The following is an 11,319-nucleotide window of genomic DNA, read 5'->3' as shown; positions in this document are numbered from 1 at the left end:
GAACTTTTGGGGTGACACAAACCAAACCATAATCATCCTCTTTGTGTCCACTTCCCCCAAACTGTAACTTTCCCATGTGCAAAATACATTTACCCCATTCCAACATCTTCCAAAGCATTAGCCTTTTCTCTTATTACCCCTAAACCTAAAATTTCACCTAAATATAGTTAACACAAAAAGTCCAATCTCATCATCTAAAGCATCTAAATTATGTATAAGTGAGATGATGGATATGGTCCATCCTGGGGTAAAAGTCCTCTCCATCTCTGGACATTTAAAACAGAGAAAACAAATGATCAATTTTCAAAATGTAATGGTGGTCTAGACATAAGAGTCACATTCATATCCAAAAGGAACAAGTTTTAAGAAAAAAGAAAAAAGAAAAAAAAAATGCTTACAGGTCCCAAGCAAGCCTAAAACCTATCACAGCAAATTCCATTAAATTTCAAGGCCTGAGAGTAATCCACTGTGGCTCTGTCTATTGGGCCCTATGAGGACAGTCCCACACACTCAGTCCTCCATGGCACTATCTCTGCCCTCTGAGCTCACAGCAGTATCCACCCCACTGTCTCAACCTTTCAAGGTCTCTCTGGCCTCTGAGCTACTCTGTAAGTCTTTCTTCACTTTTCTTGAAGGGTAACATGTATTTGCAGCTGAGGAGTTCTGTGTGGAATATTCCAGAAATCCAGCATCTTCCTTCTTTCTTTTCCATCTCTGTCCTCTTCAGTCCAAGTGGAAGCATTTCTGCTGACCGTTGACTGGATCCCTGTCACGTACCCAATCCTTCTAGCAAAAGTGTAACCAGGAACACTTTTGTAGTTTTTCTCCAGAGCACACATTTGGATTTTTAAAATATGGATAGGCTGTCAACTTTCTAAATCATCAAGCTCCCTGCCACTTTATAACAAGGATCATGTTTACTTCATTGTCTGAAATCATGTTTTTCATTTCATTTTGAGATCCTACGAGTAGTACCTTTAATTCATATTTTTACCAACAGTTTCTTCAAGGCAAACTTAACTTTTTCTAGTGTGCACCTCAAAAACTCTTCTACTCTCTACCCATTACCCAATTCCAAAGCCACTTTCAATTTTTTTGTTGTTGTTGTTATTTGTTACAGCAGTGTGCCATTTTCCAGTACCAAGATCTTTATTAGTCCCTAGGGCTGTTACAATAAACTACGACATATTAGATGGCTTAAAACAACAGAAATTTATTCTCTCATCCCCCTGGGAGTTAGAAATCCCAAATCAAGAAGTTGGGAAGGCCACATCCTCTTCCCTAGCTTCTGCTGCTCGCAGTCCTTGCTGTTTTCTGGTTTACGGCTACATAATTTCATTTTTTTCCTCTGTTGTCATGTGGCAAACATTCCTTTCTATGTCTGCGTCTTCACACAGCAATCTCCTGTCTGTGTGCTTGTATCTATGTCTTTTCTTCCTTTTATAAGGTCACCACTTATATTGTATTAGAGACCACCCTAAAGACTTTGTCTTAATTTGATTATTATTATATTCACGGGTACTAAGGCTAGGACTTCAATATGTTCTTTGGTGGGGACACAATGCAAGCCACAACATATGCATTTTATATTTTATTCTGGGAAATTAAATAAAAGAATGAAAGTTTCCAAGATTATTTTATTCAAAAATGTTTAAAAAACTATGTAAGATTGAATAATAAAATATTAATTATATGAGAAAACAAAAATTCAGCCATTTTGCTTATTAATAAAAATGCAAAAATCAACAGTATTAGCCAAATCAATCCAACAGCACACCTACACAATTTGCAATAGCATCTCAGGTATAGCACCGGGTTCTTAAGCTTAAGAGTTCCAGGGTAGCTTCTTTAGAGATTGTAGCTAAATTTTTGAAGTATTTGAATATCATTCAGGTGTCATTCCTGGAACCCCATCTTACACTTTTTTTCTGTATCCATTCAATGATTTTCTTGAAAGCACATAACTACTTGTACTAAACCATTTCTCTTTTAAATACATAAATGAGGTATGCCTGGCTGGGTCAGTTGATAGAGCACGTGACTCTTAATCTCAAGATTGTGATTCCAAGCCCCCAAGTGGATGTGAAGCCTACTTAAAAAAATAAAAAATTAATAAAATACATAAATGTATTTCCATCTCCTGCATTAGAACCTGATTGAAACCACTCGATAATGATGACTTTGTTAGATGGTGAGGGCAGAGGAATCTCATGGATTCCTCTTGTATACAAATAGGGCCATTCTGGAGAGGTATTCCTCAATCCCTAGTCAAATTCAGTATATAAACATCACATTCCAACTACATCAGGTCCTGAGTTTATAAGCTAAATACATGCTCACACAAGTCTACAAGACAATGTTGGCAGAAATTTGATGCAATGATACTGGAGATGGTGTAAACTACAATCAAAATGAGAATCTATTACTGAGGAAGTGATTAAGAGGAGATACATGCTTATATTAGAGAATTGCACAACATTAAGAAGAAATGAACTGAGTATGTCTGTACCAATATAGATGTCTCATGGAAACATACTCTTAAGTCCAAAAGTAAGAAATGGAATATGATCAACAGTACATTTATGCACATGTAAAACAAGAAAACAAATGTTATGAAACATGTATTAAAAAAACAGGTATCTATCAAATGCATTAAAAACTTTGCTTTCCTTTATTAGGGTAGAGATAAGAGAAAGTGAGTTATAAGGATAAAACCGAATGAAGTGATAGTTTTATTTACCTATCACATAGAAGTAAGCTTATATGTACTCAGTAGTACATTAATTTCACCCCTCTATGCCTGCAATCAAATGAACAGAATTCAACATACCTAACACAGAGCAGTTACACACTAGCACTTAGTTGTAGTATATATTATGAAAGTCTCCACAGAATTGATGGCACTCTCCCCCACTGTATAAGCTCTGTGAAAGAAGATTCAAAATGAAGTAAGCATTGCTAAGAGAGTCACTCAAAATAGAGCCAAAAGGGCATCAAGGAAGTAGGGCATACATACAACTCCTGTTTCAGTTCTCAGAACACCATGAACTTTTGACTTTTGTCAACTCTAACTTGTCAGTTGCCACTCTACCACCTCCAAGAACACATCCTCCTACTTAGCACTGAGATAACGTAACACCTTTTAGCCAAACAGCAAACCATGTATTAGTCAGTTTAAACTCTTCCAGAAACAATCATAATTCTTTCAAAAACAATTTATGTAACCTGGTGGGTTTTGCTTTTATAAACCTGCACTAGCAGCTCACGATTCTGAGCACATGTTCAATTTTGGTCTACTCTGGGTCTTTCAGGTTACATTCCCTCAAGCTTTTGGTTGCTTTACAGCATTTTCTTGATTGACAAATCCTTGTAGTTAGATAGAATTGACCATCACCCAGTAGAATGCCAGGGTATAACTAGCTAATTCCAAACAGGATATTCTGATTCACCTTTGCCATGACGATAACTTCAGCTAATCCAAGTCTGAATGTCCTACCCTTGGCTACAAGGATAGCTTCAATGGCTGATCCAACGTGCAACAAAGTCAGGATTTACACTGGGTCACAGATCTCCCAAAACTGCCATTGACTTTTTGCAAACATGAGGGATATCTACAAGTAAATATGGCACACTTGAGGACAAACATAGAGCCCTGGACTTCAAGTTTCCATCAGCCAATAAACCTTCTTCAATGTTTAAGCCATTGAGAGTTGAACTGCACAGGACAGAGGACATCTGAATTCACCCAGAAAATACGTGTTGCTTGATATCTAATTACTTATTTTCCCCTCTTGCTGTCTACTTGTGTATGTGCACACACAAATGTACCGACGTATGTGCATGCATGCGCTTTATCGGCAATAGTGAGACTGCATAGTATAGACAGTACCAGCCATGATGTCTAAAGAAATGGCCCCAACACGCACCTACATTCCTATTTGTCTTACAATTGTGAGGCAAGTACTATTAGATTCTCCAAGTCCTCTTTGGAAAACAAAGAGTAATACCTATTATGACAGGACTATTTTGAAGTTTAAATGGAATTTTCTAAGTGAATGCATTTTTTAAAACTCTTTATATTAGTTAGTATTACTTTGCATATGGTGCATCTATAACAGCATTAAAAAAGTAAAATCTCCAATCTCCTTCAGTTTATCCTGTACTCTACTCAACTTCCTGCAACACAAGAGAAGGACAAAATGTCACTTTCAACTTTGAATTCCCTATCTTTTGTCAGTGTGTTTCACAACCTTAACTTCATTTAAACATAGTTCAGTGGTAAATGTCTCTATATATCTACACTTTCAAGTTGCTTAAAGATATAACATAATTGGGTGTACCTTTAACCCAATGGTTTCAAGTCCTAAAGGAATGGCATGCACACAACATCTTCCAGTATTAAACTGCCTGGGATCAAATAAAATGCAATGAACATGTCTGCTCCTACTGAACTGGAAATGTTGTTAGTGAGCTACTGGACACAGATGACAGTGCTACCTCAAGAAACATAATGAGGGAGTTTTATCAAGCCAAACCTTTTATAATGTTTGAACTCCATAAAAACCTGCAGGCGTGACAGATTAAATGTAATGCTTACCTCTGATTCCGAGCTGCAGTTTGTATCGTCTAATTCCTGTAAATAAGAACAGATGTGCCGTTAGAAGTTTTGATTTGTGTTTTTATTTTTCAAAACCCATCTAGCATAGTGAGGTTTTTCCATTTGGGGGATGGTGGAGTAGCTTTGTTTTCTCGCTCAAGCATGTCAGAAATGGGAAAGCACGTCTCAACTCCATCCTATTAAAAGAGAAGCTTCCAACAGTTTACAGAGATAGCTGTGGGCTTTAAAGATGGATGAAAAGAGACTGATCCATCCAAACCTATCTTCAAATATTTAGAGCAGGAGAAAAACATTACTTTAGCAAGTTTAGAAACATAACAATTATGAGTTTCAACTTGCATTCACATTATAGCAGCAGCTACTTGAGAAGTCAATAATCACCTAGAGCAAACCAACAGGGTAAAGATACTGCACGGCAACCCATCTCTAGGCAAGCTTGCTACTCCTATAAATCACACACCCTCCACTTGAAGGATACATGTTGTTATTTTTTAACAGAGCGATTTCTTTAGCAAAACCTAGAAGTCTCAGCTTTGGCACATATAAAAAAAGATAATTTACAAGTTTGGCATTTTCATTTCTGCTGATGACAGTTTCAGGAGAGCCTCAAAAAACTAATTAAACAGTTCACAGGCACACAATTAAATGTGTTCACATGATGATGATATGGGAAGGATGATGATAACATCACTTACTTACACTGAACATCTTCCTCAAAAAACCCAGAATAATGCAGTAAAGATTGCATAGGGTCATAGAATAACATGGGCTCTATTAGGATTACACTTATATAGCTACATGTAATAAAATATTATGTGGGGGTCTTTAAAGTATTCTTTTTCTGAATGATCATGTTTATATACAAACTATAATCTACATATCAATATTATAAGAAAATGAATCTTCAGCTCTCTTCATGTGATGCCACAAATGAAAAGCAAAACTATTCAACTTACGTGTCTTTCCCCACTATGAAATGAATCACTTTTTAACATTATATCTTTCTAACTTTTTTGAATGTTTATTTATTGAGAGAGCGAGAGAGTGAGAGAGAGAGCACAAGCAAAGGATGGGCAGAGGGTAAGAGGGAGAATAACAATCTTAAGCAGGTTCCATGCTCAGCACGGAGCCCTAAGCAGGGCTTGAACTCATGAACCGTGAGATCAAAACCTGAGCTGAAGTCAACAGTCAGATGCTTAACCGTTTGAGCCACCCAGGTGCCTCTAACATTACATTTAAACATAAAAAAATTTTTTCATGTTTATTTTTGACAGAGAGAGACAGAGCACGATTGGGGGAAGGGCAGAGAGAGAGGGAGACACAGAATCTGAAGCAGGCCCAGGCTCCGAGCTGTCAGCACAGAGCCCCACTGGGGGCTCAAACCCACACACCATGAGATCACAACCCGAGCCAAAGTTGGACGGGGGCCGAAGTTGGACGCTTAACCACCTGAGCCACCGAGGTACCCCAAACATTACATTTTTAAAAGTCAAATCACCAGGGTTTTTTTGGCACTATGCAAACACAACTCTTGTCCACATATATATATTATATTGAAAATTACATATTTTAACAATACTAAGCAACCAAGAATATAGGTAAAATAGAGCCAGAAAGGAAAAATCCATTTTGTGATATTATTATTTCTGTTTGTGATTGTGGATTGTGAAGACTGTAAAGCAAATCATTCAGATCAATATTATATTTGGTTTTATTGTATTAATTCCTAGTATCTTTGGATAGCAGGTACTATAGAAAGGCATACAGTGCCATCATTTCAGATGATTAATTGGATGATTCATGCCATCTGTACATGAAATATGAGTCATAATTCTGCCATGTTTGAAGCCCTCATTTCATGCAAAGTGAAACAATTACTAAATATTCCAGAAATGTTGCTAAATAAATTTAAACGTATATCCAGAAATATAAATATATAACGAAGAGCTGCTTATACACAGTAGCATGACAGACAAGAGCATGGGCTTTGGCATTAAAATGATCGTAATCTGACACCATTTACCATGTATGTGATTTTTGGCAAATATTCTAAGTGCATAATTGTCAGTTTACCAATCTGCTACACTAGCATCATCTCCTATATAGGGTTGGCAGAGGAAATGAAATAAGACAATAATACATTTAAGGTGCTTTGCCCTATAGAAACTAAGAAACGCTAGCTATAATTCAGAGAAATTACTATTATTGGTAAGTCAGCTCTCAATCATCCACTCGTAATCCTACTAAAGTATTATATTTCAGAACTATTAATAATCTATAATCCATGTAAGCATGGACTTCAACACAGAAAAGGTTTGTCTTGGAATGGGGACAGTTATGGGATCAAATTTTTAAAAAAGGAACAAAAAAAAGGCCTCATTAAGTACTTGCAGAGTCACCAGTTTTTGTTTAGATCCAGAAAACACCAATTGCATGGGGTCAATAAAATAAGATTTTCCTTCAGAGGAACACATAACGGATTCCTCTTTGGTCTGTTATTCTAAAATTGGCAGTGCCCATATCAGGCCAGAAGTGACATATCAATTTTTCATACTTACTTTTAACTTTTCCTGAAAAATACATATTAGGCCCATCTGCTCATGACGCTAATAGACAAACTAGGTGCTGCTTCCTGCCTGTTCTCTGTGAGTTCACAATCTGAAGAACCCCAACTCAACACAAGGAGCTCCTGGATGGCTCAGCTGGTTGAGCGTCTGACTCTCGATTTTGACTCCGGTCATGATCTCACCATTCATGAGATCAACCCCTGTGTCGGGCTCTGTGCTGACAGCATAGGGCCTGCTTGGGATTCTCTCTCTCCCTCTCTCTCTCTTCCCTCCACACCCAAAATAAATAAACTTAAACAAAAAAGCATATACTCTTGAGAAAAACTGGGAAAGACAGAACAAGGAAGATGCATTTTAGGATTTAAAGCAATTATCATTGGAAGCAACACCAAAATAACAAGAAGATCAGAAAACATTATATTTAACTTTCTAAGTAGACTATATAGTCATATGGATCAAAACCTCAAAATACAACAAAAGTACACACAGAAAAATGTTACCCTATCCTTGTTCTCCATCTGCAATTTCTACCCTGCTTAAGAAAAACTACTATCGGTGTCCAATATTTAATTCCTGAGTTCCTTTAGATAAAAACACACAAATATGAACATACATCCTTATTTCTCCCTTCTGTGCACAAAATGTAATCTAATACCTATTGAATGGTTTCTATGTATTATGCAATTTGTCAGTAGTTTTAACTCCACCACCTCATTTCATCTTTACAGCAACCCAATGAGGCAATCTAAAATTTTACATAATCATGGAGTAAAATCTACTTGCATCAAAACCATACATGAATATCTAACTCTGTGTGAGATTACCTACTATGTCTAGCCACTAAGTACTAAAGTCCAACATGCATGGAATAAAATACACTGCCCTCTGCCCCCACATCTTACTAAATGGACAAGTGTATTCAGACTAAGGCCATTACGTTACAGCAGAAACATTATTGAAATTATCTTTAAAATATGCAAGAGATGTGTGCATGTAAGACCTATCTATTTGAACCCCTTATATGATAAGACAAATCCTTCAGTTAGAGCCTAGTCTCTCAATAAGCATTTATTTCTCTGTGTTATGTGCAATACTCAATGATTGAGAAAGAGGAACCTATTAACCTGAAGAGGAAATGGAGATTGGATAGGGAAGCCTGATCTCTGCCTTCAGGCACACATTATAAGCAATGATCAGTAAAATTAAAGCTTACTCTATGCAAGAGAAATGATCATCAGCTTAAAGCGGTGTCTTACCATGTGTGGGGTGAAAATGAAAATGACGACTATTAGAATCATATGAAAATAGTTCCATGGGTCAAAAAAAAAAAAAAAGAATAAGAAAGAAAGAAAAGAAAAAAGAAGGTATCATCATGAAAAACTACACTGCAGCAATTTGCAAAAATTTGCATTTTTAGTTAGGTTACAAACATTTCACAAAAATCATAATTAAATTTTCATCTTGAGATTACACACATAACACATTTTTCTCTACCCAAGACAGGCAGAATATTCCATCAAGATTCCTCCCAATTTCTCCCCTCAGGGCAAATTTATGACAAGGAGACTGAAGACTGTATGGAATGCTCTTGTGTTTCTAGTTTGAGTTGATGGAGAATTGAATGTATTAACACTGTGTACACCCTCATGCTTTCAAAATTAGCCACTTTTATTTATGGTGTTACATTGCTTGAAGCAGTTTACATTTCTCAATAAATAATTAAAACATAACTCTTCCACAACTTATTCTGCTTCTGGGGGAAAATAATACTCAAAAACAAATGACACATATATTTTACCTTGGAGTCACGGGGCGAGGGGGGGGTGGGAGGAGAAGTAAATAGAAGTTAAGGAAAAACTAGGGCTTTGCCATCTTTGAAAAAGACAAAAAGTGTCATTTTCCCTAGTAATCCAAGTTTCCTTTTTAAATTAACATTCTAAAATGTGTACTATGTGGTCTAGGATACCTGCTAAATGTATATCCATTTGCCATTTCATTAATCCCTTGAAATCTAACTTGAACACTATCATTCTCAACTCTCGTAGCTTTGTTGAGATATAACTGACATACAATAAAATGCACACATTTAAAGTGTATAATTCAATTACTTTTGACATGTCATATACCTATGAAAATACAACAATTAATATAATGAACACATCCATCACCCCAACAGTCTTTTGTGCCCTGTTATAATCTATCTTCCTCTCTACAGGCAATCGTTGATCTGCCTTCAGTCAACAGAGATTAGCTAACTTTATAGAATACTTCATAAAAGGCATCATAAAGTAAACATTTTTATAGTCTGGAGTATTTCAGCACTATTATTTTGAGACTGATCCATGCCGTTTCATGGTACCAAGGTTGGTTAGTTCATTCCTTTTCATTCCAGGGTAATATTCCATTGTGTGGATATACCTCAGTTTGTTTTGCCTTTCACCTGTGAATAGCTATTTCAGCTGTCTTTTCCTTTGAAGGTAACTGGAAGCCAATGTTTTACAAAGTCTAACAGTCTTTTCCAGTTCTCCTATTCCTAGACTATAGTATTTGGTGCTGTTAACCACACACTGGAGCAGTGAGATTTCCCTTTCTCAGGTTTCAGTTCCCCCATGCTAGGGCTGTTCTGTTTCTTTCTTTTCTTACCATCCCCCTATGCTCTTCCACACATGTATTATTTCTCTCACTTCCAAAGGAAGGCCATCCTTTTCACTGCCTTCAGTTCTCACTCTGACCTCCCTCTCTATAAAGAATCAAGTACTCCTTCTATCTCACTCATTGAGTCATGTGGAACATTCCTTGAATCTGAACTTTGAGACTCAGACTTTTTAGTTTCAAACCAACATCTTATTTTCTCCCTAAAAATAGGCTTTATTTTTAAAAAAATTGTTTATTTAATTTTGAGAGAGAAAGAGAGAGAGAGAGAGCATGAGCGAGTGGGGGAGGGGCAGAGAGAGAGGGAGACAGAATCCAAAGCAAGCTCCAGGCTCTGAGCTGTCAGCACAGAGTCCAAGGCAGGGCTCCAATTCACAGACCATGGAATCATGAGCTGAGCCGAAACTGGATGCTTAACCGACTCAGCCACCCAAGAGCCCCAGAATGGTCTTTAATTCACATCAGTCAACTGAAATTTCATTTGCTGAGGTAACTGATGGTGTTCTCGTTTGCAAATGGATTTACTCATTCTTCATCCTCTTAAGGACTTTATTCCATCTGTAGATACTGAATTGCCCAAAGAATAGATCCTTTTATTCTTGTGACCAATTCAACCAAACTTACTACCTTCAATTCATAGTTGCTTCTTTAACTAAAATTTTTCAGGTTTTTTTTTTTTTTGGAATGACATCATGTTTGAAGTATCCCAAGCTCAGCATTTGAATTGATCTTGGGGGAGAGGGGACATTGTGTGATGGGCTTTGAGGAGGGCACTTGGGATGAGCACTGGATGTTGTATGTAAGTCAATTTAACAAAAAGTTATATTCATAAAAAAATTAATTAACCTTGACTCTACCCATTTCTTTATCTTCTATGACCAATTTCAGGTCATATTTTCTTTTGAAATTTGACTCAGAATAATTCCTTTTCCCCAATATTTTTATGCCCCATTCTTTTATGATTTGTTGATCCTCTATCTTTCATGTTCCTTTCTGTTCTCCCCTGCTTACTGCTAACTAACCAAACTCTCTGAACAAAACTTTATCTTGCATTCTCTGACTCACAACAACTCTTTAGTGCTGCTCAATTACTTTCTTTATAAAATAAAACAGAACAAAAAACAAAAAATCCAACTGCCATTGTCTTTGTTAAGACTAGTTCTCTTGCTCTAAATATAAACAGTATAGGCTCTACAGTCAGACTCTCCAGGCTAGAACACTGACACTACTAATTGCTGCTTATGTCACTTTGGTTTGATACTGTGTCTTCATTTTCATACACAAAGTGGAGTCATGGAGACGAGAGATAATTTGTAAAAGGTTCTGGCATATATTAAGTAATCAAACGGTACCTATCATTAAGTAAATCTTACTTGTTTTCACAGACAAGCGCAAATTTCAAAAATTGAAGTGACTTAAACCTAAAGGTAGTCTACAGCAATGGCTCCCGAAATGGACTATCTGGATTAAAAAATGTGGCTC

Source organism: Prionailurus bengalensis, chromosome A2 (genome assembly GCF_016509475.1).
Source record: "Prionailurus bengalensis isolate Pbe53 chromosome A2, Fcat_Pben_1.1_paternal_pri, whole genome shotgun sequence".
Lineage (NCBI taxonomy): Eukaryota > Metazoa > Chordata > Mammalia > Carnivora > Felidae > Prionailurus > Prionailurus bengalensis.
This window is presented reverse-complemented; position numbering follows the sequence as displayed.